The 24,365-nt window shown below is 38.2% G+C and overlaps 1 protein-coding gene across 6 annotated transcripts in view; it reads right to left on the reverse strand.

The window, feature by feature from the left end:
* The window catches only part of DMD (dystrophin), a 2,144,556-nt gene that overhangs the window by 229,888 nt on the left and 1,890,303 nt on the right, over positions 1-24,365 (reverse strand). The window lies entirely within an intron of this gene.

Consider the following 24,365-nt stretch of genomic DNA (forward strand, 5'->3'; position numbering starts at 1 on the left):
AATATATGCTTACCGTACATGGCTTCTGAGACCCATTTTTATCAAACCAAAGCCAAACAAAAAAGATTTGCCAGGGTGCAGCCCTAGAAAAAGGCAAAAAGACTACAAAAAAAAAAAAAAAGATTTGCTCTCTTGACAATGTTAAAAGAGATTTCTTTTTTTTAAAAAAAACATTGTACTCATTGGTAGCCACAAACGAACTGCTGCTCCAATTAGTACCATAAAAAATGCAAACTCTAAATCTTTCACAAAAAGTAGGAAGGTTGCTGTTCACTATTATACCAAGTGACTAAAGGATCTCAGAAAAGATATATATATATATATATTTATCTTAGCCTATAGTTCTTGGCATGTTTTTGGAAACATATTGATAGATAATTAATGGAACATTGAATAAAAGATAATTAACCTTTGATAATTAATAAGTAACCAAGAGTTGATTGATACTGAAGTATAAAGGAAATGGAGGCAAGGTTTAAATTTAGGGTAACTATAAGGTAGATAGTGAGAATAAAGAAATTTTCAGATTTCAGATTTTATTGGATTTGGAAATTACTGGGAAGTATACTTTGGGTGGCAAGGAATAAAAGTTGCCATACTTTTTTCTTGTTCAATTATGTTTTTCCTATATTATATTGACATAGTGTCCTGTCAGCTTAGTGACTTTCATACTTAGTGGGAAAAAGGGAAAGAATTTTATGGATGAAATGGTATATTTTGTTATCTGGCATTTTGCCAATCCTCTATCAGTGGTGGCCCCAGGTGTCAGCTTTATAACTCTGGGTCTTGATTTGGTTTTGAACAGGATGCTAAACTAGAGGTTAGTCGGAGCTTGCCCAGAGGCATCAGAGCTCAAGCAGCTTCACTCCTGTGGTGTTGATAACTTCCCCCAAAGTAAAATAGATCTTAAACTCACATTAAAAGTGGCTCAGGTATTCTAGTCTCATGCCAGCTCTGACCTCCCTAGCATAGATCAGGAACAATCTTTTTTACACATTCTCCCTGGCCTTGTTCATCTTTGCTTGGACCAAATATTTGGAAAACCAAGTAGAGCTGCAATAAATGGAAGGTTTGCTTCACTGTTGTACCCACAAAAACATGAGGGACATTTCAAACCTAATTTCCCAGACTTATTGACCCTGTGTTCTCGGCCAGACCCTTCCTGTTTGTCCTGTGACATTCCATCCAATACAACACTGTGTGACTGTTAGTCTTCCCTCTGGAAAGCTCTTATCACTCTTCTCTCCCATTCAAAGCTGTTACATGTTTGCTTCCTCCACATTCTCACAGCACACTGTTTATCCTTGGAGCACTTCTATCACAGCCACTGTTTTCGATACATGGATATGAGTATCTCCTGCAATGGAGTGTACACTTCATGAAGGTAGGAACCATTCCTTCCTTATTTCTCTTCTTCTTTATTCCCTCCCACAGGATGCCCTGAACCCTGCACATAATAAAGTGGTAAGAAATATTTGTGTAATGACTAGGTGACCAAACCAGAGTGTACGTTTATGTGTGTGCATATGGGTGGTGGGGGGAGGGGAGAGGGAGACAGGAGAATAAATGAGAAATGAGAATGCCTACTAACACTGCATGCAACGTATCCCTAGGTAAATTAATCTTAACATACTTTATCGTTAAAATGGGACACTATGTCTTACTTCATAGTTATTATGGGACTTAAGCTGATACATGTGAAGTGTTTAGCCTAGTTTCTATCACATGATAATTGCTCAATAAATGCTAGCAGCTACTATTATTGTTGCTATTATGGTTAATAACTGGAGAGGAATAGGCAAGGCACCACATGAAATAAAAAATGGCTAATATTTATTAAGCACTCTGTGCCTGACAATATGAAGTAACTTATTTAATCTTCACAGTAAATCTGTGGTAGGAAGTAATATCATATCATCTCCCTACTTCAGAAACTGAAGCATGAGAGGATAAAAGAAAGGAACAAACAAAATTTGCCTAAGCTTAAGTAGTTAGTAAACTCGCAGATCCAGGATTCAAGCGCATTTAGTCTGGCTCTTGGTCTTAACTGCTACTCCAGGGATGAAATGTGAAAAAACAGTATTGTATAAATATTTAATTAGCAATTGACATTTTAATTAGCTTTTGAATTAATTTATTGAAAGCAGACCTAATCGAGTGTACATATCCATGAAACTTTTAGTCATCAGTATATTTTATGATCCAATGTGAGGTCAATTCCTGGTCTTGAAGAATATGAGATCATAAGATTATAGAGAAGAGGTGGAGAAGAATACACGCAAATGAATGTTTGGGAGGCAGACTTATTTCTAAATTCAGAATGTGTCATTTCATAAACAAATCGAAGAAGAGACGACTGTGAAAGTTTGGGGATTGGGAGGAAGGGATGGGGAGGCCATACAGGAATAAGAATGGACACTGACCAAATCTTTGCACATACGGAGAAAAAAATCCCCAAGGGAACATGTGAATGGTGAAGGAGCATGAGTGTGCCACGGGCTATTTCCACTGGTCATAGTTTTAGTAGCTTCATACGGACCACGTGGATAGAGCATCTGAGTCAGTTATACGCCCCTGATCTGAAGGTTGCTTTCTTCTAATACAATCTCAATATTGTCAAGAATTTAAAATGAGATAAAAGTCAATCTCCACCCCTATAACCAAGCTTAAGAAAATGCATGAGAGTGAGACTGGAATTAAAACTGCATCATATAATGAAACAAAATGTTCAGGAAATAGTCTTAAAATAACTAGAGAGTTAGGCATAAATTATTTCTTTTCACAAGATTTTTTGTTTTTGTTTTTTTGAGAAGACTATAACATGGGTTGAATGCACAGTTGAATAAAGAAAGAAATGAGAAAGAGAAAAACTCAAAGGTACACAAGATCACCACAAACTGTAGCTACTTAAGAACAAAGCACTTTATTCTATGAGCAATTAGGCAAGGAAACAAAATTTGATAAATTTTTGAAACAATAACGTTTGCACATTAGAGCTTACTAGCTGGATTAAAAAAATATATAAAACACTATATACAAACTAAGAAGCAAAAGCCAGAGGTTATATTCCATTACCTTGCATTCTGGAACAGTTCATTTTTGTTCACTTTTTAGGTATATGTTAACATAGAAAGGGTTATGCCAGAAATGAATGCTACAGTCTTGATCTTGGGAAGCAAAGTGTTGGAGGTGAGGAGTGGAAATAAGCCAAGGAAAATCTTGGGGGTAGTGGAACAGGGGTGTTAGAGAGGATGGTAAGATACAGTTAGCTAGGTATGCTGGAGGCAGGCAATGCAAAACAAGACACTGCAGACAGTGAGTCTCAAGATTTGTCCCACAGGCAAAGAGAACCACTGACACTTTCTGTGAAGTGGCTGATGATTTGAAAGGAAGTTGAGGTTTAGGGAGATGATCTGTCTTTATGGTGTCCAACTGATTCAAGATGGACCTAGAGGCTGAGACCAATTAGAGGCTGCTAAAATGGATGAGACTTGGTGTGATATGTGTTGGAATTATGACTGTGTTGCTTTAAGTGGAAAAGAAGGTAAAGACTAGGAGGTACTTGGACAGAAGGAAGAGCATAATTTTTTTTTGTCTTTTTAGGGCCTTACTTGTGGCACATGGAATTTCCCAGGCTAGGGGTCGAATTGGACCTGCAGCTGCTAGCATATGCCACAGCCACAGCAACGCCAGATTCGAGCCACATCTGCAACCTATACCACAGCTCATGGCAATGCCTGATTCTAACCCACTGAGCAAGTCCAGGGATTGAACCCATGTCCTCATGGATGCTAGTCGGGTCCGTTACTGCTGAGCCACAATGGGAACTCTGAGGAGTGTAATTTTTGTAGATGCAAAGAGAACTTCAGGATGTCCAGTGTGGAAGCCTGGGAGACTGAGGATATTGCTGATGGAAATATGGAAATTAGAAAGGGGAGGAAGGGCAAATGGGTGGATGAATTCATTTGGAACATGATTCATTTGACCTAACAGGGAAACATCTAACTGGAGATGTGGTATATAGCCAATTAGAGCAAAGTAATTTGTCCCAGTCATTAAAGGAAGGAAAGAAAAGTGAGACTAAGAGGGGTAGGATTGAGTATTAGAAGGTGAGCAGAGAGGAGAAGGAAGAGTCAAAGGAGTCTAAATAGAATTATTTAGAGACAGGAAGAGCCCAATTTCCCTCAAATAAATAAGCCATACCTCTTTCCTTTCATAAAATGCAATACAATTTTAGCATCCTTCTGGAAGCATCATCTTGTATCTACTATTAGATCATAGGCCAAGAAAGCTTAGAACTGGAAGAAAGCTTATCTATTGATACACAAGCATCTATGCTTTAGAACTATCCCAGATGGGCAGAAAAGTGCCATCTGCTCCTTGAATACTCCTAATCTAGTTTGTAGCAATTCTCCAGAAAAAGCATGCCAGAGAAAGAAAAAAAAAAGTGCATTAAAAATATATGTTCTGTAGGGATGAGGACATCTTTCTTTCCCTACTGTATCCCAGGTGACTAGCATAGTACTTGGCATATAGCAGGTGCTTGATTAATATTAGTTAAATGAATTAATATGTAGTTTATTCAAAGATTTTTACCATAACCACTATATTTAGAATGATAAATTTCCTTTTCAAAGGTTCCCAATAAAAATATTTGGAAAGATTTTTCCCTCCCTCCCTCTCCTTTTTCTTTCCTTCTTTTTTGATGCTCAAATTAAAAAAAAGGGAAAGAAGAAAATCATTTACATTCATTGTACTTACAACATTAGATTTTTTAAAAAATTAAAGTGATAATTTGTAAGACAAACTTAGAATCCAAATCTTCCCCATGTTTGCTTTATTCTAATTTTTAAATAATCATATCTGAGAGCTATGAGGACTATTATTCTTCTTTGCTTTCTCCTTTCAGGTGAGTTCTGCAGGTAGTATACTCTTTGCAGAGATCTTTCTTCTTTCACTCTAAGAAACATCTCTATATTCATTCAGGAGAGATTTACTAGAATCTAAGTTCCTTGTCCACAAAGATAGGGACCTTGTCTGTCTTGTTCACAGTTTACCACAGTGCGTAATACAAAGGAGATGATCAATAAATATTCAATAAATGAGTGAATGGAAAGGCTTTTGGGGTTCCTGTTATGTTAGACACTTTGCTAAGTATGATTCAGTTATGCTTGAAAGTGTAATTTGGGGGATAATTAATGAATACCAAGTCCTTCAACTAAATTAATGATAACACACTCTATTCCTAGGTGTGACTGTTTCCCAAAGCTCAGTCAAACCGTCTGTGTATTTTGAAGAGTATCTTTATTTCAACTTTTTCCTTCAAAATTGCTCTAAATAAGCCAAAAGAAGAATGAAGAAGGACAGAAAAGAACACTGTGGCTCCTAGAGATGATTTCAAATAAGTTTATAGAAATGCAGACATTTGTTACTCTGTTTTAAGTTCTGAAGGTCTTCCACTTTTTCTTTTGACCTGCTAGTTAATTACTTTTAAGTTTTTATCTTCACTGGAGATTTAGAAGAGCCAAGAATTCCCTCCTGATGTGGAAAAACACGGCCAGACAATGTGATTTCTTCTTACTGCTCAAGTGTTCATACTGGCACTATATACATAAATTGTGTTTACTCCAGTCTTGGGAAAAGACATAACTGGGCACGTACATTTGCGCTTTCCGGCTCTCAGTTTGTCTAGACCCTTGATAAATATCCATGGGCATGAAAGTACCAGACTTCACACCTCCACTAATGAGCCGATAAAAATAAACCTCTTCTTGTGCTGTGATGCTAGTGAATAAACAATGTACATGCACACAAACAACTTTCTACAGTCTATGCATCAGTTTTGTCCTGAAATTTTGTAGTTTGTATGTACACTTTTCTGCATGCATCTATCAGGGGAAGCCTTCATAATACATTCTTCCTTCAAATTCTTATTTGTAACATTCATAAATACATGCCAAACATTATCCTGGACACTCTCCTGAGATTGATTGCATTTTCAGTTAAAATCCTTTTAACTAATTGTAATCCTCTTCAGTTAAAAATCTATTGTTCTAATGCTGATTTCTTTTGAGTAGCAACTGAAAAAAAAATGGTCTGAGTTAAGGTTTGGAATGAGGCTGTATGATAGGTACAGGCAGTCCTGTGGCAAAAGAATCTGGGCTTGTTGATTGCAAAGGTGGCCTGAATTTTCTTTTCCTTGAATTTGCTTATGTGTTTTCTTGACCCTGAGACACTTATTAATTTAACAGTGTTTCTTGCACTTGCCTTCAGGATAGATCACTGGAAAGTGACTAGTGCTAAGAGAGTGCTCACGACCAGTGCTAACAGAGTGCTCGCTCTGAGTAGGGGCATAATTATTAGTTGATTTTGTGTTATTTCTGGCATGAATGCCAATGCATGCCATCTGAGACCATCATTAATCCACCTCTTTTAACATTCTTCTCTCAGAGCATTTTTTACCTCGCTTCCAAATTTGTATTTCTGTACTGATTATTGTCTTCTTAATCTCTGATTCCTTTTCTTACTCCATCCTTTCTCTTTCCTCTCTCCTCCACACACACTTCCACCTCCCACCCGCTCTCCCCAACTGTGTCCTGTACAACCTACCAGAAGGGCACAAAACATCTACTGAGGCACATAGAAAGTGCCTACAATGAAGTGGCTCTGCATGGCTGCAAGGCCGGTGAGCCATGATGTGAAGAAACCAAACCTCGAGCCAGCTCAGGGCTTCTCTAGGAACATCAGTCCTCCAGTTCTGAGGGACTCTTTCATCAACCAGAAAGCAAGGGAGGGCAAACAGCGAGCCCTTGGTCCACTGTTAAGCTTTGAGCTTTCCCCTCGCTGATTTCAAAAAGTGCACCTTGGAAGTTTGTTTATTAGTTTTCATGCTCATGTAACCGTCTCATTCTGTGATAATGGAGTCGGGTTATATCAACATTAAGTCAACTTCATAGACCCAAGTACCTTAGGGTATCATTAATTTTAATTTAGAAAAGCAGCAATCAACCTCCTTATCCTGCTTCATTTGTCAAAATCTTTAGTTATTGTTACAGCTATACACTTGTGATGAAAAAATGTGATGGAAGGATCACAGGAAGCACATCTTCTGCTCTTTATTTTTCTTGTCTCAAAGAGATAAGAAAAAAGGTGAATTATTCTGTTTGAATGATGTAACGATGCAGATTTTATCTTAAAAAAATAGCTAACCTTTTAAAACCTTTCCGAATATATCTCATGATTCGCAGCAGGAAATAAAGTCAAGTGGCTCACACCTTGCAACACCAATACGTTAAATCATTTACATTTCAGCTCCAGCTATTTATTCTTGAGCTTTATTTATTCCACACTGGGAAGATCTCACTCTTGTAAAAATTTTCCGAGGCCACCGGAGCATTCCTTTCAAGGGGCACTTTGGGTCATACATAGCATAATGCTTATAGGGTACTGACATAATTATGACTCCTGGTACTAGAACAGAGGCATGTTCCCAAGGCCAGAAGTGGCAATTTGAAATCATTATCAAGGGGATAAAATAGAATGGGTATCATCTTAAAAAAAAAAGACAATGTATACAGCAGTTAGCAAGTTCATACTAAAAAATGACTAAAGCAAGTTAAAATCTCTAAGATAAATGAAAAAAAGAAAAAGCACCAAGAAATTATGCTTAAAAAAATCTCAATAGCGAAACCCTTATATTTTTATTATTTATTTATTTATTTTTAATTTTTTCCCGCTGTACAGCATGGGGATCAAGTTATTCTTACATGTACACATTTTTCCCCCCACCCTTTGTTCTGTTGCAACATGAGTATCTAGACAAAGTTCTCAATGCTACTCAGCAGGATCTCATTGTAAATCCACTCCAAGTTGCATCTGATAACCCCAAGCTCCCGATCCCTCCCACTCCCTCCCTCTCCCGTTGGGCAGCCACAAGTCTATTCTCCAAGTCCATGATTTTCTTTTCTGAGGAGATGTTCATTTGTGCTGGATATTAGATTCCAGTTATAAGTGATATCATATGGTATTTGTCTTTGTCTTTCTGACTCATTTCACTCAGTATGAGAGTCTCTAGTTCCATCCATGTTGCTGCAAATGGCATTATGTCGTTCATTTTTATGGCTGAGTAGTATTCCATTGGGTATATATACCACATCTTTCTAATCCAATCATCTGTTGATGGACATTTGGGTTGTTTCCATGTCCTGGCTATTGTGAAGAGTGCTGCAATGAACATACGGCTACATGTGTCTCTTTTAAGTAGAGTTTTGTCTGGATATATACCCAAGAGTGGGATTGTGGGGTCATATGGAAGTTCTATGTATAGATTTCTAAGGTATCTCCAAACTGTTCTCCATAGTGGCTGTACCAGTTGACATTCCCACCAGCAGTGCAGGAGGGTTCCCTTTTCTCCACACCCCCTCCAGCACTTGTTGTTTGTGGACTTATTAATGATGGCCATTCATACTGGTGTGAGGTGGTATCTCATGGTAGTTTTGATTTGCATTTCTCTTATAATCAGCGATGTTGAGCATTTTTTCATGTGTTTGCTGGCCATCTGTATATCTTCCTTGGAGAACAGTCTATTCAGGTCTTTTGCCCATTTTTCCATTGATTGACTGGCTTTTTTGCTGTTGAGTTGTATAAGTTGCTTATATATTCTAGAGATTAAGCCTTTGTCCGTTGCATCATTTGAAACTATTTTCTCCCATTCTGTAAGTTGTCTTTTTGTTTTCTTTTTGGTTTCCTTTGCTGTGCAAAAGCTTTTCAGTTTGATTAGGTCCCATTGGTTTATTTTTGCTCTAGTTTCTAATGCTTTGGGAGACTGACCTGAGAAAATATTCATGATGTTGATGTCAGAGAGTGTTTTGCCTGTGTTTTCTTCTAGGAGTTTGATGGTGTCCTGTCGTATATTTAAGTCTTTCAGCCATTTGGAGTTTATTTTTGTGCATGGTGTGAGGGTGTGTTCTAGTTTCATTGCTTTGCATGCAGCTGTCCTGAAACCCTTTTATTTTGAGTAATAATATACTCATAGGTTTTCAGTCTGTTCTACTAATCACCTTGACAATGAGGGCTGGGAGGGAGAATTTGCTTGAGTGTGCAGGCAGCAATCCTTAACCAAAGGAATCCCATATTCTCCTCACAGCATTTCCAAAGCTTCCTGATCTTGACTCCCTTCACAGTCAATTTGACCACGTATGAAAGAACCTTGTCTGCCATGAGCTCCAGGTTTCCAGTTCCCAGCTTGCTGTCCTCCTCCAGGCCACTGAAAAGCACCTTTCTTTTCTGTTACTTATGCACAGCTGCCAAACCAGTATCAGTCTGTTCTTCACAAATCAATCAACCGGAAGATCTCATCTACTGTGCTTCCCAATTCTACAACATTCAGTCCTCATTTTTTTGGCATATCAGAAAAAGAGGCACGAGTTAAATAAATAAATAAGTACCCTTCATGATTCTAAGTTAAAGAAGATGGAGTGACATACTTCTATTGTTTCTCAGTGTAGATTTGTCAGGAGTGGAGTTATAACTCTAATGGATATTCAGCTCCTCTCAGTCTATACAGTGAATCCAGCCCCCGCCTCCGCAGCCTCCTTGACTCTCTTCAGATGGAGCCCTTGCTTTCTCTCCCCCTGGCTCCTTCCCCCTTTGCTCACCCTCACTCCAAGCCCGCGGTGGGTGTGTGAGCTCCTGGAAGAGCCCTAAGACTTCCCTGAATTGTTCTAGATATCCTCACTTCAAATTTAAAGGAAAGCTTTTTTTTTTTTTTTTTTTGGTGTGGCTTTACATAGTGCAGAAACCTACACGGGAAAAAAATTCAAAATACAATGTGATCTTTCCTAGGAGAAACAAAAGATTGAATTTCTAGTTCATCCTAAAAGTAGGTATACTTCCTTAAGCAGTAATCTGAGGTACTTTATGAGATTCTTCCTTTCACCAAAGCAAGAAATCCTAAAATCCATCAGGATACATGCAACTGTACCTTGACTTTCTTTTTAATCCTCAAGTGAAACAAAGACAGTAAAGTGTAATAAAAATGCATATAGCCCCAGGCTTTGTGCCTTAGCAAAGAGAGAAAAAATAAGCTTCTTGACTTAATATGTCTACTGTGAATAATCAGCCAGTGCATTTTGGGATCTTGATTTATAATCTTAACATATAGCAGTGATCTCCATGTTTGTGGTGTGAAAAGAATAGAGGATTTTTTTCTTTCTTTTTAAAAAAGAGATGTTTCTCACTATTTTCCAAAATAGATGTATGTATCAACTTAAAATGAACAAAAATTGGAGGGAGGAGGTCTCTTGAATCTTATAAATATACTTTCTTCATTTTTACCTGAAGTTGTCAATGAAGAGTGGGCAACCCTAACCCTAACCCTAACCCTAACGACAGGGGTTCTAGGCTGTGTAACAATGGGGCTAACATTTGGTTTGGAAACTTTTTCAGTTCCATTCCCAGATGTTTAGCCTGTCCTGCCCAAGTACTGGTTCTTAGCTGATTAATAAATATCCCTAGGAAGATCAATGATCATTCATAAGAGGCTTCTAGTCCTTCAGCTGTATTTGCATTTTAAGAGCAACTTTAATTAAATAATTAAGCAAGTAATTACCCAAATACTTATTGAGTGCTTATCAGGCACTCCGCTAGGAGAGAAAGGAGAAAATAATAAATAAGCAAACAAGGAGCCTATTTTTAATGAATTTTTATGGATTAGATATTTATAAATAGGCCTAATAATGGAGCATGAAAAAGATTTTAATATAGGGCAGTCATTTTCCAATTTGTCAGAGTATCAAAACAACTATTAGGAAGTTTCTGAGCCAGGGATCAAACCCATGCCACAGCAATGACAATGCCAGATCCTTAACCCACTGTACCACCAGGGAATTCCACTAGGAAAGTTTTTATAAAATGCAGATTCTTAGCTCATCTCTAGAATTTCCATCTTAGTCTATTTGGAGCTAGGACTTGAGAATCTTTACTTTCTTTAAAGCTCTACTAATTCTGACATACAGCCTCTTTTTGGAGCCACTGGGCTAGTGGAAAGGTCACCAGTTTTACTGGTCCAGAAGACCTGAGTTGGAATCCCTACTACCTATCTGACCTTCACCATCTTATCTAATAGCCTATAAGCATTTGTTTCCTTATCAGTAAACATAAATCCAGAGTAATAACAACAGTGATAACAGTAGCAATAGCTAACTTTACAGAGCACTTACAATATTCCAAGTGTTTTAAGAGCTTTATAGGTATATCTCATTTAAGTCATTCCTATCCAAAAGTAAACATGGTGAGAGCATGACTTGGTCTATTTCATTCACTGTTTTTTGGCTCCTCAGGATCCAGGTCACTGCCTATCTCGTAGTATGCATCCAACTAAATACTTGACAGAATGGACAACCCAGTGAGAAAAATACTCCATTTATGACCATTTTGTAGATGAGGAAACTGGGTGTACAGTGAATGCAATGTTCTAAAGTGCACTCAGTAGATGCTCACTCCTTTCTTTTCCTTGGGAACTATACTAAAAGTGCTAAAAGAAGCATAAATAGCTACAAGGCTTACAGACTATCTGGACTGAATTAATGAAGGATTGAAGCTTTTAAGTCAGGCCTTCAAAGTTGGGTATGATGGGCAAAAACAGAAGAAACATTCTGTGTGGTAAGAGCAGAATGAACAATTTTTTTGGCACTAGTTAAGGCCCAGATGTGGGGTATAAACAGAGAAAGAGCTGAGTAATGTCAAGCTGGAAATGTAGCTTGAAGTTCAACCAGAGCAGTACTTTACTGTCAGGTTTAAGAATAGAGATTTCATTTCATTTTCATGAGAAGGCATTCAAAAATTTTTGTAAATAATTCATTACTTCAAAAATTTACTTTTATTTCTTTTTAATGCATTCACATAACAAAATTCTGGAAGAACATTAAAATCTTTAAAAAGTGACTTTCCAGGTCACCATATCCTTCTAGTCATCTTGCTTTCCACCCTCGTGGCTAACATTTTCTTATTTTATACAAAATCTTTTTTGGATGCGCCTGCAGCATGAGGAAGTTCCCAGGCCAGGGATTGAATTCAAGTCACAGCAGTGACCCTCGCCACAGCAGTGAAAGCACTGGTCTTTAACCACTAGGCCACAGAGTGAACTCCACATTTTTAAAAATAAAGAAATAACATGGTCAGAGTGGTGTTTTGGGATGAAATGAAGCATGGAGAAAGTGAAGAAAGGATAAGCTGCCAGAAAAAAATCATCCAAGAGATGGTATGATAGGACATGATGGGCTAAATGAAAGGGTACCAGAAGGAAGGAAGATGCACGGAAGCTTCAGACTTTCATCCTAGGTGATGAGGTGATGCGTACAAATTGGGAGGAACCACCAGCATGTTGGGGCACAGTTTGCTATCACTAACACAAAACAGTAAATCAAAAATGGATGAACAAAGACTAGACAGAATGACAGAAAAATTTTGAGGGGGAGTGGTAGGGAATTCTCTTCAAAGCCTCTCACATCATTCATCCTGATGGTTAGTGAGATTCCTACAATGTCTTGGGCAGAAAATACTCTATTTTACTAAAAAAGAAGACGTGAAAAGGATTTAAGAACATCTGCTACAAGGTAAGAACTGAGTAATGGTAGCTGTTAGCTATTTGTGTTAAAAGGTGGGTGTGAGAACAGAATAGGAGTGGGTGCCTTTGGCAGACACATCTCTTGGGGGAAGTTCCATACTAGCTTACCTCTTTCATAATGAATACTCAAGTTGGCCAGTTGGGGAGAGCCAGAGTTTTCTATCCTTTAGCAGGACCTAAACCAGTCTAGAGCAGAGAGCGTGAGAGGTGATTTTAAGATTCAATTATTCACCAAGCATTTTCAAGTGTTGCTATATACACTGCACTCTGTGTTCATCTGGCAGAGGAGAGCAAAGAGGGAATGTGGGAAATCCCTGCTCTCGAGAACCTTATGTCTTGGAGGAAGAAGACTGCACATGGGACAAATTAGAGTCTCTCTTAAGGGCTAGTCTGTGTGTTATCAACAAGGGCATTATAAATTTCTAGAAGCAAGGAATCAATGAGAGCTGGAACAATCTGGAAGGCTTCAGGAAAGGGATGACACAAAACACCCATGGACCTATGTCAGATTCAGAGTCTGTGTGGTTTGTATCTCACGTCCATTTTTGAATAGATATATTGCATGCAATTAGTGATATAGTCTTAATGGGTTAGAGATTCCCAAGATTTTAAATAGTATCACTTATACTTTTGATTTTTTTGTTTTATTTTGGTAAGCACCAATTTATCATTTGCCCTTCTTTTAAACATCTCACATTTGTTTGCAAAGAGCTTCCAAAGTATAATGATTAAAATGGCTTGTTTACTTGTCTTTTCCTCACTGCGTCATAACTTATTTTTGATGGTTATGTGAATATAGATGGTTAGATATAAAAGCACTTAATGATTTTGCGTTTAGAGAAAAATAGTGGATTTTATATGACTAAAGAGCTGGTATCACTATGTTCCTACTTGAAAATGATTTCATTGCCCTGATAACAAACTTTATTCTAGACTTTTCTAAAGTAATGTACATATGGCACTTTGAACATCTGGTCCTTGATCTAGGATTGAACACACGTTTCACATCTTGGAGAAAACTTTTTTTTGGTTAGCTGATCTTTTTTACCCTTCAGGCATTAACCAGTATTTTTACTTTCTTAGCAGCAGTTCTGGAGTGAAATTCCCTGGAGGATAAAGCATCTATTGGAAAGTTCAAAATATACAGTGTTAAAAGTTTGCTTTTGTTGTGTTATTTTTTTTTAGTAGAAATCCCAGAAATAAAAATACATTCTTGCGTATGAAGGCATACTGCAGTAAAATTTCACTCAATCTACTCTCAATTTGAACTTGCAGTATTTTAATAGGAGCTGACAATGAGATTCAACTTTGAAGTATATAAAAAGGAAAGAGTACATTAAACTTCCAGACTAAACAAATCTATAGTCTAGGGATGTTTAAACAGATCAGAAACAAATCAGTACTTTTAAAAATAACACTTTCATAAGGCAATTTATATGCTAAATGTGAATGATGCTTGTCTAGTAACCAAAGCAAAGTCTTTAAGGATGTTAAATACTAAATAGCACGTAAATTAATTTGAATTCCTATTACATAGGTACACATAAGGTATGTGTCTTTTTCTATAGAGCAGGGTTGCTCAACTTTGGCACTACTGACATTTGGCCTGGATAATTCTTTTTCATTATATCTTGTGCACTGGAAGATGTCCGCCAAGCAACCCTGCCCTCTACCCACTAGATGCCAATAGCACTACTTCCCCATTTGTGATAAGCCTAAATGCTTCCAGACATTGCCATGTACCCCGGGTGACAAAAATTGCCTTAGGTTGAGAACCACTGGTCTATATTAACTTCCACTCTGTACTTTATGTACATGATGATATGGATGTTTGAGGTGAGACCTGAGTTCCATTCTAAGACTCTTAACTAGCAAGGAAGGAAAAGTAAGAGTCCCAAGTTATACACAGACTAATCTCAGGTCTGCCCAATTTAGGATTCCCTCTAATTGACAATTTTTGCTCTGGAGCTCCTCATGTAGCTGGCCCAGACTTGATATGATCTGCATGGTGATTTAACAGCTGCCCCTGCCCAGTCTTGCTTCAGTCCCTTTTTCTTCATGGCTGTTATTCTCCAATAAATCTGTCTTGGCATCTGTTTCCTGGAGGTCCTTACCTGCAATTGCAACTAACCAACCAACCAATCAACTAATCAACCAATCAATTGACTAGAGCATTCCATTCCCTTAGACTAGATGGGCACACAACTCCATTTGGGCTATTGTGAATCAGGCCCAAACAGTTTTTAAACTCGTGAATGAGAGGAGCCCTCTTTCCTTTCTACTGGAGACACTGAGGATGGCTGCCTGAAAACCTCTGCTGCCATGGCCACCCTTTTTATTCTTCACTGATATGTTTCCTGTCACAGCCAAGAGACCCACCCAATATACTTTTTAATAAAGGGGAAATTACATAAACATTTAAGAAAATTAACATGGAGCCTAGAAATTGTTATAAATGAACTCATCACAATAACTATTAAGAGCTAGGTATACAAGTTGTTCAAGAATTACAAAGTGATCCAGCTTTTTAAATCTCAAGATACTTCAGTAACAAGGTGAGAGAGGACAGAATTATAACCATTATAGTATAATGATTTTACCAACTGCTGCATTAATTCTTGGAAGATTTTCTCCAGGCTCATCATAGAGAAAGAATGGCTATAGGATACTAGATGGTAGCTGCCACAAAGTTGTCGGTACACATTAGTTTCTATTGCCAATCATGAGGCTTTAGGCAAACTTGGGTGGACCCCTAACCAACATCCAACTCTTTTCTATTTCCCATTCTTTGTTGCTGATATTAGGAAAAGAGAACATTTGCATGAGTATAATATTTCATTTGAACCAATCTCTTAGGCTTAAGAATATTTAGATAATGCATGTGCCTTTAAGACTATGAGGTATGCCCATTTCAGTACTTTTTTAAAATAGAAAACGGAAAGCCATATTTTTCCACTCAAACTTTTTGAAAAGCTTCATTTGTGAAAAGCAGCACTCAACAGAGCTGCTGGGGATCATTAGTGGGTGCTGGATCTTCAAAGGAGTTTCTGTTTTAGGAAAAGTACATGGACATTTTAGCTAAGCTGCTGACCACCTGGGACCAACACTTAAAAGGATGTTGAAAAAAAAAAGGATGTTGGTTTTCAGTTATTTTAGATCTCACATAAAAATGAGATCGTACAGTACTTATCTTTCTCTGTCTGACTTATCTCACTTAGCATTGTCCTCAAGGTCCATCCATGTAATTGCAAAGTGCAGAATTGCCTTCTTTCTCATGGCTGAATAGTATTCCATAAGGACATTGGGAAATGGGAGAGATGTTGTTAAAGGGCACATCCTTGAACTAGTAGGTAAATAAGTCCTAGAGACCCAGTACACAGTACAGTGATTACAGACAACAAAACTGTATTATAAACAATGAACTTGCTAAGGGACTAGATTTTAATAGTTGCAAGCCCTAGAAGAAATGATCATTATGTGATACACGATAGGTATTAGCTAATATGACTATGGTAGTCATACTGCAATATAAATGTATCAAATTAATATATTGTACACCTTAAACTTAATGTTATACTCCTTAAACCCAATGTTGTATGTCAAATATAACTCAAAAATAATAAAAAGGGTGTCAGTTGTTGACAGAGTGACCTAATGGATACTCTTTATACCTTAGCAAAATTCTTTTGAGATTTGTAGTATGAACTCTCTATTAAAACAAGAACTTGGGGGAATTCCTGTTGTGGCTCAGGGGGTTACAAACCTAACTAGTATTCATGAGGACATGGGTTTGATCCCTGGCCTTGCCCAGTGGATTAAGGATCTAGCGTTGCTGTGAGCTGAGGCAAAGGTTGCAGACGTGGCTCAGATCTGGCGTTGATGTGGCTGTGGGGTAGGCTGGCAGCTGAAGCTCCGATTTGACCCCTAGCCTGGGAACTTCCATATGCTGCAGGTGTGGCCCTAAAAAGCAAAATAAACAAACAAGGGCTTGGGTAGCTGTCCCTTATACTCTTGGTCTAGGAGAGGTAACTTACATTTTTTTCAAATTGAAATAGTTGACATATAAATTGATGTTGATTCCAGGTGGATTACACAGTGATTTGACATTTATATACATTATGAAATGATCACCATGATGTGTCTAGTAACCATTTGTCCCCATACAAAGTTATTATGTTATGACAATATTTCTTTATGCTGTAGATTACATCCCTGTGATTTATTTATTTTTATAACTGGAGGTTTGTACCTCCTAATACCCTTTACTTATTTCACTCAATCCCACACTTCTTTTCCCCTCTGGCAGCCACCCATTTGTTCTTTGTATCTGTTTGCATTTTGTTTTGTTTGTTTTTTTTAGATCCTTAGATCCCACACATAAACGAGATCATATGGCATTTGTCTTGTTCTAATTTTTCTTAGCATGATACACTCTAGATTCATCTATGTTGTCACCATGGCAAGATTTCCTTTCTTTTTTTCTTCATGGCTGAGTAATATTCCATTGTGTGTATATACACCACATCTTCTTTATCCATTCATCTAAAGAGGGACACTTAGATTGCTTCCATATCTTGGCTATTATGAATAAGGCTACAAAATCATTGGGGTGCATATATCTTTTTAAAGTTTTCATCAGATAAATATACCAGAAGTGAAATTGCTGGATTTTATGATAGTTCTATTTTTAAATCTCTGAGGAACTTCTATACTATTGGAGGTACCTTACATTTTCTAACATCAAATTCACCAAGAGTCTTCCACAACACCAAAACATTCCTCCTCTCGGCTGGACAGTTTGGTGTCTTGGTCATCTCTTCTGCTGTGCTGGAGACAGCAGCAACACGTGGATGAATGCGGCCACCCACATCACTTGTCTGGGTCTGAGTCAATTAAAGAGGAACATATGTCCCTTTTCTCTCAGATTGGGAGAGTCCAGGAAAGAAATGTAACAAAAGTGCTGCACAGTTGCACAGGGAATTGCTATTATTGAGCAGTTACACAGGAGTTTATGTTTTAACCTCTTTTACAGTCACTAGTTACTGGCAGGTACTCTACTGAAAGAAGTAGAAAACTCTAAGGTGGGTTTTGAGCAAAGAAATATTCCTGGAAGTGACTCTTTTTTTCTGCCAAATGCCTTTGACCAAAACACTTTCTGTATATGGTTTTAATTGCAAAAGGGCCAAGTCATGGGCTCCTTGTGTTGCTTTAGATGCTAATCATATTACTTAGGGAGTTGGCATAGGCCTTGGATTTCTCAGGCTATGCACCGGCGATAACACAAACTGCAGGCACAGGAGCAGAACGACCTGACGAAGAAAAGTAGTGTCTCTGAGACCCTGGAATGTGTCTTTGAAACACTGTAGAACTTACTGGAAAGTGATTAGGAGACCACTACTTGTCAAAAGGCCATGTTATTATTCCTAAGGCTTCCCTGCCACCTCATAAAAAAAGGAAAAAATAAATAGAAAGGGAAGCTTGGAGTTGGTAGAGGTGAAAGGATGAAAAACTTCGGTCTTGGTAAAGATGATGAAATTCAGTTTACTGCCCACTCATTTCTCTTAGAAGCTTTTCATCTTCATTTTTCATGTTTGCATTTAATCTGTGTAATAATCAATGCATTTCCCCTTATGCGTCCTTTTGTATTTTTTTGTGTATGTGCTACAGTCTATTCCTCTCTCTCCTTGATTCTTTATCTTCTATTCTAAGCCATTTTTTTCTCCTTTCTTATTGCTTTATTTAATGTTTCCCTTCTGTTACAGCAGAACTGCCTTTTTTTCTCCATCTATATCTCTAAATTAGGGGGTCTTTTTCCTTTTCTATGTGACGCCCTCTCTTCAGCATGATGTCTTCACTTTTCTCTATTGTAGTCTCTTTTGTGATTGGCCAATAGCAAAATGAAACTTACTAGAATCCAATTCCAAAAGCACTTTAGAAGGATGGAATCTTATCATTTACTCTCTGAATCACTATCATCAGTATAGTTGGTGCAGAACAGTATTCCATTTTGGGGCTCATTGGATAAGTATGAGTTCAACCTGGTAGCCATAAAATAACTGGGGGGAAAATTCGTTCCTTTCCTCCCTTATAGCTCAGAACTTTGTGACTGACCTTGACTCTTTATTTCTAATTATGCCCTGTGGAAAAATAACCTTTTTTTCATTGATATTGTATAGTGTTTCAGATTTTCCCGGGCCTTTCCTGAAATGCAGTACAATTGCCTTTTAATTTTACAAATTATGCAATTTGATCTTGGAAAATTAAACTCCATGCCCATGGAAGGAGTCCACATTTCTGGAGAACGTAGTCTTTTCTGCCTCCCAGAAGACTAAAATTAGATCCTGTTGTAATGATTGTCCCTCCAACACTGAGTTCTACATAATGAGAGTGTTACCATGTTCCTGCTGACAGACCGGTTACTCCTATTTGATGATGTGGGCCTGATGAATTCGGACAATCAACAATAATAACCATATAAATATTAACATTTATTGACTGCTTGCTCTGTGCCAGGCACTGTGCAGAGTGCTTTATAATGATTATTTCATTTGATCTTCCCAACAAACCTGTGAGTTAAGAATGCAAATGCTCTGGCATATCACAATTATTCACATTTGATGGTTGATTTAATATAGACCTTTAGAACTGTTTAGTGAGCTCCTTTAGCACTTAATGAACTTATTCTCCATACCATTCCAATGACATCCTGTTTTGAATTCTGTTTTTTTTTCTTTTCTTTTCTTTTTAGGGTCACACCCATGGCATATGGAAGTTCCCAGGCTAAGGGTTGAACTGGAGTTGCAGCTGCTGGCCTACGCCACAGTCATAGCAATGCAGGATCTGAGCCAAGTCTGTAGCTTACACCACAGCTCATGGCAACACCAGATCCCCGACCCACTGAGCAAGGCCAGGGATTGAACCTGCATCTGCATGGATACTAGTTGGATTCATTTCTGCTGTGCCACAATGGCAACTCCCCTGTTTTGAATTCTTGTAGTATTATTTTTTCATGTATGGAATATTAAAAAACATAACAAGTCTTTTATGGACACTCAGAAGGAAGACTGACTTCACTGCTCCACTTTGGGGCTTGTAGCAACTACCTCTGGTGTTTATACTGTGTCTTGTCAGCCCATTACTGTGTCCACTGTCATCAGCAGTGGAGAGTTCTGGGCAAACTCTACTTCATCCTATATAGCTAGCATCATCTCACCTCCAAGGCAATCCCTCAGGCTTCCCATCTTCTACCTCAGGGCATTTTCCCCAGTGCTGTGGGTGCTTGTTCCTGGCTGGGCAAGCATAGCCACAGGAGAGTTAATTCTTTGGCAGCAACCCTCAGCCAGTGGGGAAAGGAGCAGGTGGATACATGCTCTGGCTCTCTGCATTTCAGCCTCTAAATGCAGATGAATTTTATTCTGTATGCTTCTCACAAGTCCCAGGGCATAGCTTATCTTTGTTTTCCAGCCCATTTTTCTCGCTCTCTTACTCCTGCTTCTTAGAATCACATCCTAAGTAAACTTCATGTACCAAAGGCTTTGTCTCATTTCTAATGGTGTAATCCTAAGACATCAGATCTTGGGACAGGCTTCATTTCCATTAGACATGGACACTTAGAGAACGCAGATGTGAACATTATGAAAAATGGAATCTATGATGTTGGCATTGGGAAGTTTACTTCATCCAAAATTTAAGAATCTATAAGTCAATGAATAAATGTTTATGGCAAGCCAGGCACTGTGTTAGGTCCTATTGCAGAAGCTGGAGATTTAATGCAGGGTTTGGTGAAAAGCCTTATGAAGCTTTTGCCTTAGGGCAGCAGGAAACAATAGAAAGACTTTAAGATAAGAAAAGTTACATAATCGGATCTGCAATTCAGGAAGATTACTATAGTTTCATTTCAGGGGATGGATTAGGAAGCAAGACTAAAATTAGAAAAATTACGAGCTGTGCAGTATGTAAGTCAAAAGATGCTGGAGATAAGGAAGAGCTAAAGAAGGGAATATGTTGGAAAGATGGAATGGGTATAGAGTTGATAAGATTTGGTAACATAGCATATGTTAGATTTAAAGTTAACTGTGGATTCCAGAATAAGGACTTGAGGAATTGAGTTTCTGGCTTGGGCCATTGGGTGAAGTGTAGTGCTAATAAGAATAGTGAAATTAGGAAGAAGAATATGTTAAGGTTGGGTTAGGAGAAGAGGAGAACAACGATGGGCTATGTTTGGGATGTGCTAAGTCTTCTGTGTCTGTGGGACATTCAGGTTGTGCTGTCCAGAAAGCATGGAAAGTGGTTGGTTCTGAGGCCAAGGGTAGATAAGTTTGACTTTACCTCAAAAGTCAAGCCATACTTTACAACAAATTGTGCAACTGGATATCCATAGGCACAAAATGAACCTAAACTTATACTTAATGTTTTATATAAAAATTATCTAAAAATGCACCACATACTTAAATGTAAAATGTAAAACTAGATAGCATATAAAATGGGGGGAAATTTTGGGGATCAAGGTCTAGCAAAGAGTTCTCAGACTTGACATCAAGAGGATGATCTATAAGAGGAAAAATTGATAAATTCATCCTCACCAAAATTCAAAACTTTCACTCTGTAAAAGACCCTGTTAAAAGGATGAGGAGAAGGAGAAAATATTCATGAACCATGTATATGATAAAGGACTATTACCTAATATATAAAGAACTTGAAAATTCAACTGTAAAAGTAGAAACATTCAAATTAGAAAATGAGTGAAAGACATATACAGACATTTCACTGAAGAGGATGTACAGATGGCAAGTAAGTTGTTTAATATCATTAGCCACTAGAAAAATTCAAATTAAAACTATAATGAGATATTCCTACACATATCAGAATGGCTCAAATAAAAATAGTGACAACCCCAAATGTTGGTGAGGATGCAGAGAAACTTGTTCATTCATACATTGCTGGTGGAATGTAAAGTAATACAACCACTATGGAAAAGTTTGGCAGTTTCCTATAAAGCTAAACATGCAACTACCATGTGACCTAGTACTTGCATTCTTGGGCACTTATCCCAGACAAATCAAAATTTATTCTCACATAAAATCTGTACATGAATGATAAGAACTTTATTCACAATACTCAAAATATTACATAATACTCTAAAATATCCCAGATTTCCTCCAAAGGGTGAATGGTTAAACAAACACAGGCATATTGAAAATTTAGAATACTACTCAGCAATAAAAAAGGAACTAATGGAGTTCCCTTCATGGCTCAGTGGTTAACGAACCAGACTAGGATCCATGAAGATGCAGGTTTGATTCCCTAGCCTTGCTCAGTGGGTTAAGGATCTGGCATTGCCATGAGCTGTGGTGTAGGTTGCAGATGTGGCTTGGATCTGGTGTTGCTGTGGCCGTGGCGTAGGCTAGCAGCAACAGCTCTGATTAGACCCCTAGCCTGGGAACTTCCATATGCCATGGGTGCGGCCCTAAAAAGAAAAAAAAAAAAAAGGAACTAACTATTGCTACAATGTAATAATTTGGATGAATCTCTAGGCCAAAGATTACATACTACATGATTCCATATATTTAAAACATTTTTGAAAGGAAAAAATTATAGAAATGGAGAACAGATTAGTCGTTGCTGGGGTCAGGGGATTAGGGGACAGGTGAGTGCTGGTATATAAGGACAATAGAAAGGATCCTCGTCAAGATGGAAACGTTCTGTATATTGACTATACTGATGTCAATATCTTGATAGTGGCACTGAACTAGAGTTTTGTCAGATGTACCAATGAGAGAAACTGGGTAAAAGGTACATGGAATCTCTCTGTAGTATTTCTCACAACTTCATGTGAATCTACAATTATTTCAAAATAAGTCTGGTTTAAAAATGATGAGATCTGGTAGTTCTCTGTAATATGATAAAATTTTCATAGGATTAGATACATTGAACATTAACTACAAGGTTCTGTAATTATCTCTTTCCAAGAATCTACAAGTTTGGATTTACTTTTGAAGTTGTACATCATTACTTTTCATATTAAATATCAGGAACAAGTTCTTGGCAACAAGAAAAAAGAACGAAAAATTATTATTCATAAAAAAAACCCATACAGTTCTTAAGGAACTTATAGGCCAAATGGAAAACTACAGCATGGATAAGAGCAATGGAGTGGTATCTGGTAGAAGGCTAGGGTCACAGTTCCTAGGGTGAAGCTAAAAGGCTCTCTGGAGGAGGCCAAGCTCGAGCTGGATTTGCAATCACATCTGGATGGAGGGAACCCTTCCAGCACTTAGCAAATAGCAGGAAAAAGTGCCCAGAAGCAGCAGGTGTCAGGGACTGAAGACTTGCCTCATCGGGGGAGAACTTTGTTTTGGTATGTTTGGGCAGAGGAGATAGGAAGGGCACTGATAATGGAGCTATTTGGATCCAATTCTGAGGACAGCAGTGAGTCAAAGTTTTGAAGCACAGTGTTTAAGAACTTGGGCCCTGGGGTTGGAACACCTGTTTTGACTATGCCATTTCCCAGCTGAGAGCCTCTGTGAAAGGCACTTAAGCTCTTAAGTCTCAGTTTTTGCACCTAAAAATGAGTACTCAAGAGGTACCTAAGAAAGTGCTTGTTAAGATGAATTGAGATAAGGTATGTCAAGGCTTTAGCACAGTGTCTGCCTAATAGCCTCACTCAGAAAATATTTACTGTTATGAGTCTGTAGGTAGCGCTAGTGGTGACAATAATGTTCTTTTTCTCCAAAGGTTGTAAAGAGCTTAGAAGCAGAGGCCATGCCTTATCTTTGACTATCTAACCCCTAAGACACTCTTGGTACACAGTAGGAGTCTTGCTAAATTAAACTGGGAAAAGTAGTATTCTTAGAAGATTAAACTGACAGCCATGGACTGATCAGATGGGGGAAGGAGAGACCTTGGGCATGGAATGCAGCTAGAAGTCTGCAACAATGATATGGCTATGCTCCTCATGACAAGAACCAGGAACAAAAGTTGGGGTAGCCAAGAATTATAAGGAGTGGGTAACTAATGGAAGATGTAATGAAGGATATAGTGTCTGGACTTTGATTCCATTTTATCCATGAATAGATTCCAAGTTTAACTTTATTTTCATTTTTATTTTTGGCTACAGTGGCTTGATGTAAGATCTCCGTACCCAGACCAGGGACTGAACCTGGGCCGCAGTGGCGCAAGTGCAGAGTCCTCACCACTACACTATTAGGGAACTCCCCCAAATTTAACTTTAGTGTGGCTATTGGCTCTCTTGAGATATTGGCTCTCATTGGAGAGAATGCCCAGTATAGTAGAAAGGCTCTGGGTTCTAAAGCGGATTAAACACCATTCTGCCCTGATGTCATTTATAGGACCATAAGAAATAGAGGTATTTATTCTTTCAGCATCTGTAGTATTACTTTGGTGCTCCACCTGGAACCCCACTTTAGCGTCTTTGCCATCACACTTCCTTTAGTTGCTTCCTTCAAGGAAATGCCACACACGAGGTTGCATCCTCTCCCTGAGCCAAGGATGGCCTAGGGCCAAAGACTGATCGAGGCTGGGATACAAAGTCTCCAAATATGTGGCTCATTCTGGACAACTTTGAAAGGCTAACCTGAAGGCTTACCCTGCAGCCTTGATTATGTTGCATGGTGGTGGATCTGCTCTCCTGTCTGCCTAATCCTGTCCCCTCTTCCTTAGAAGTGTAAATGCTGAGAGTAAGCCACAATACCATGATAATCCTGCAGCTGCTTCTGACTCA

Source organism: Phacochoerus africanus, chromosome X, assembly GCF_016906955.1.
Source record: "Phacochoerus africanus isolate WHEZ1 chromosome X, ROS_Pafr_v1, whole genome shotgun sequence".
In the NCBI taxonomy this organism is placed as follows: Eukaryota; Metazoa; Chordata; class Mammalia; order Artiodactyla; family Suidae; genus Phacochoerus; species Phacochoerus africanus.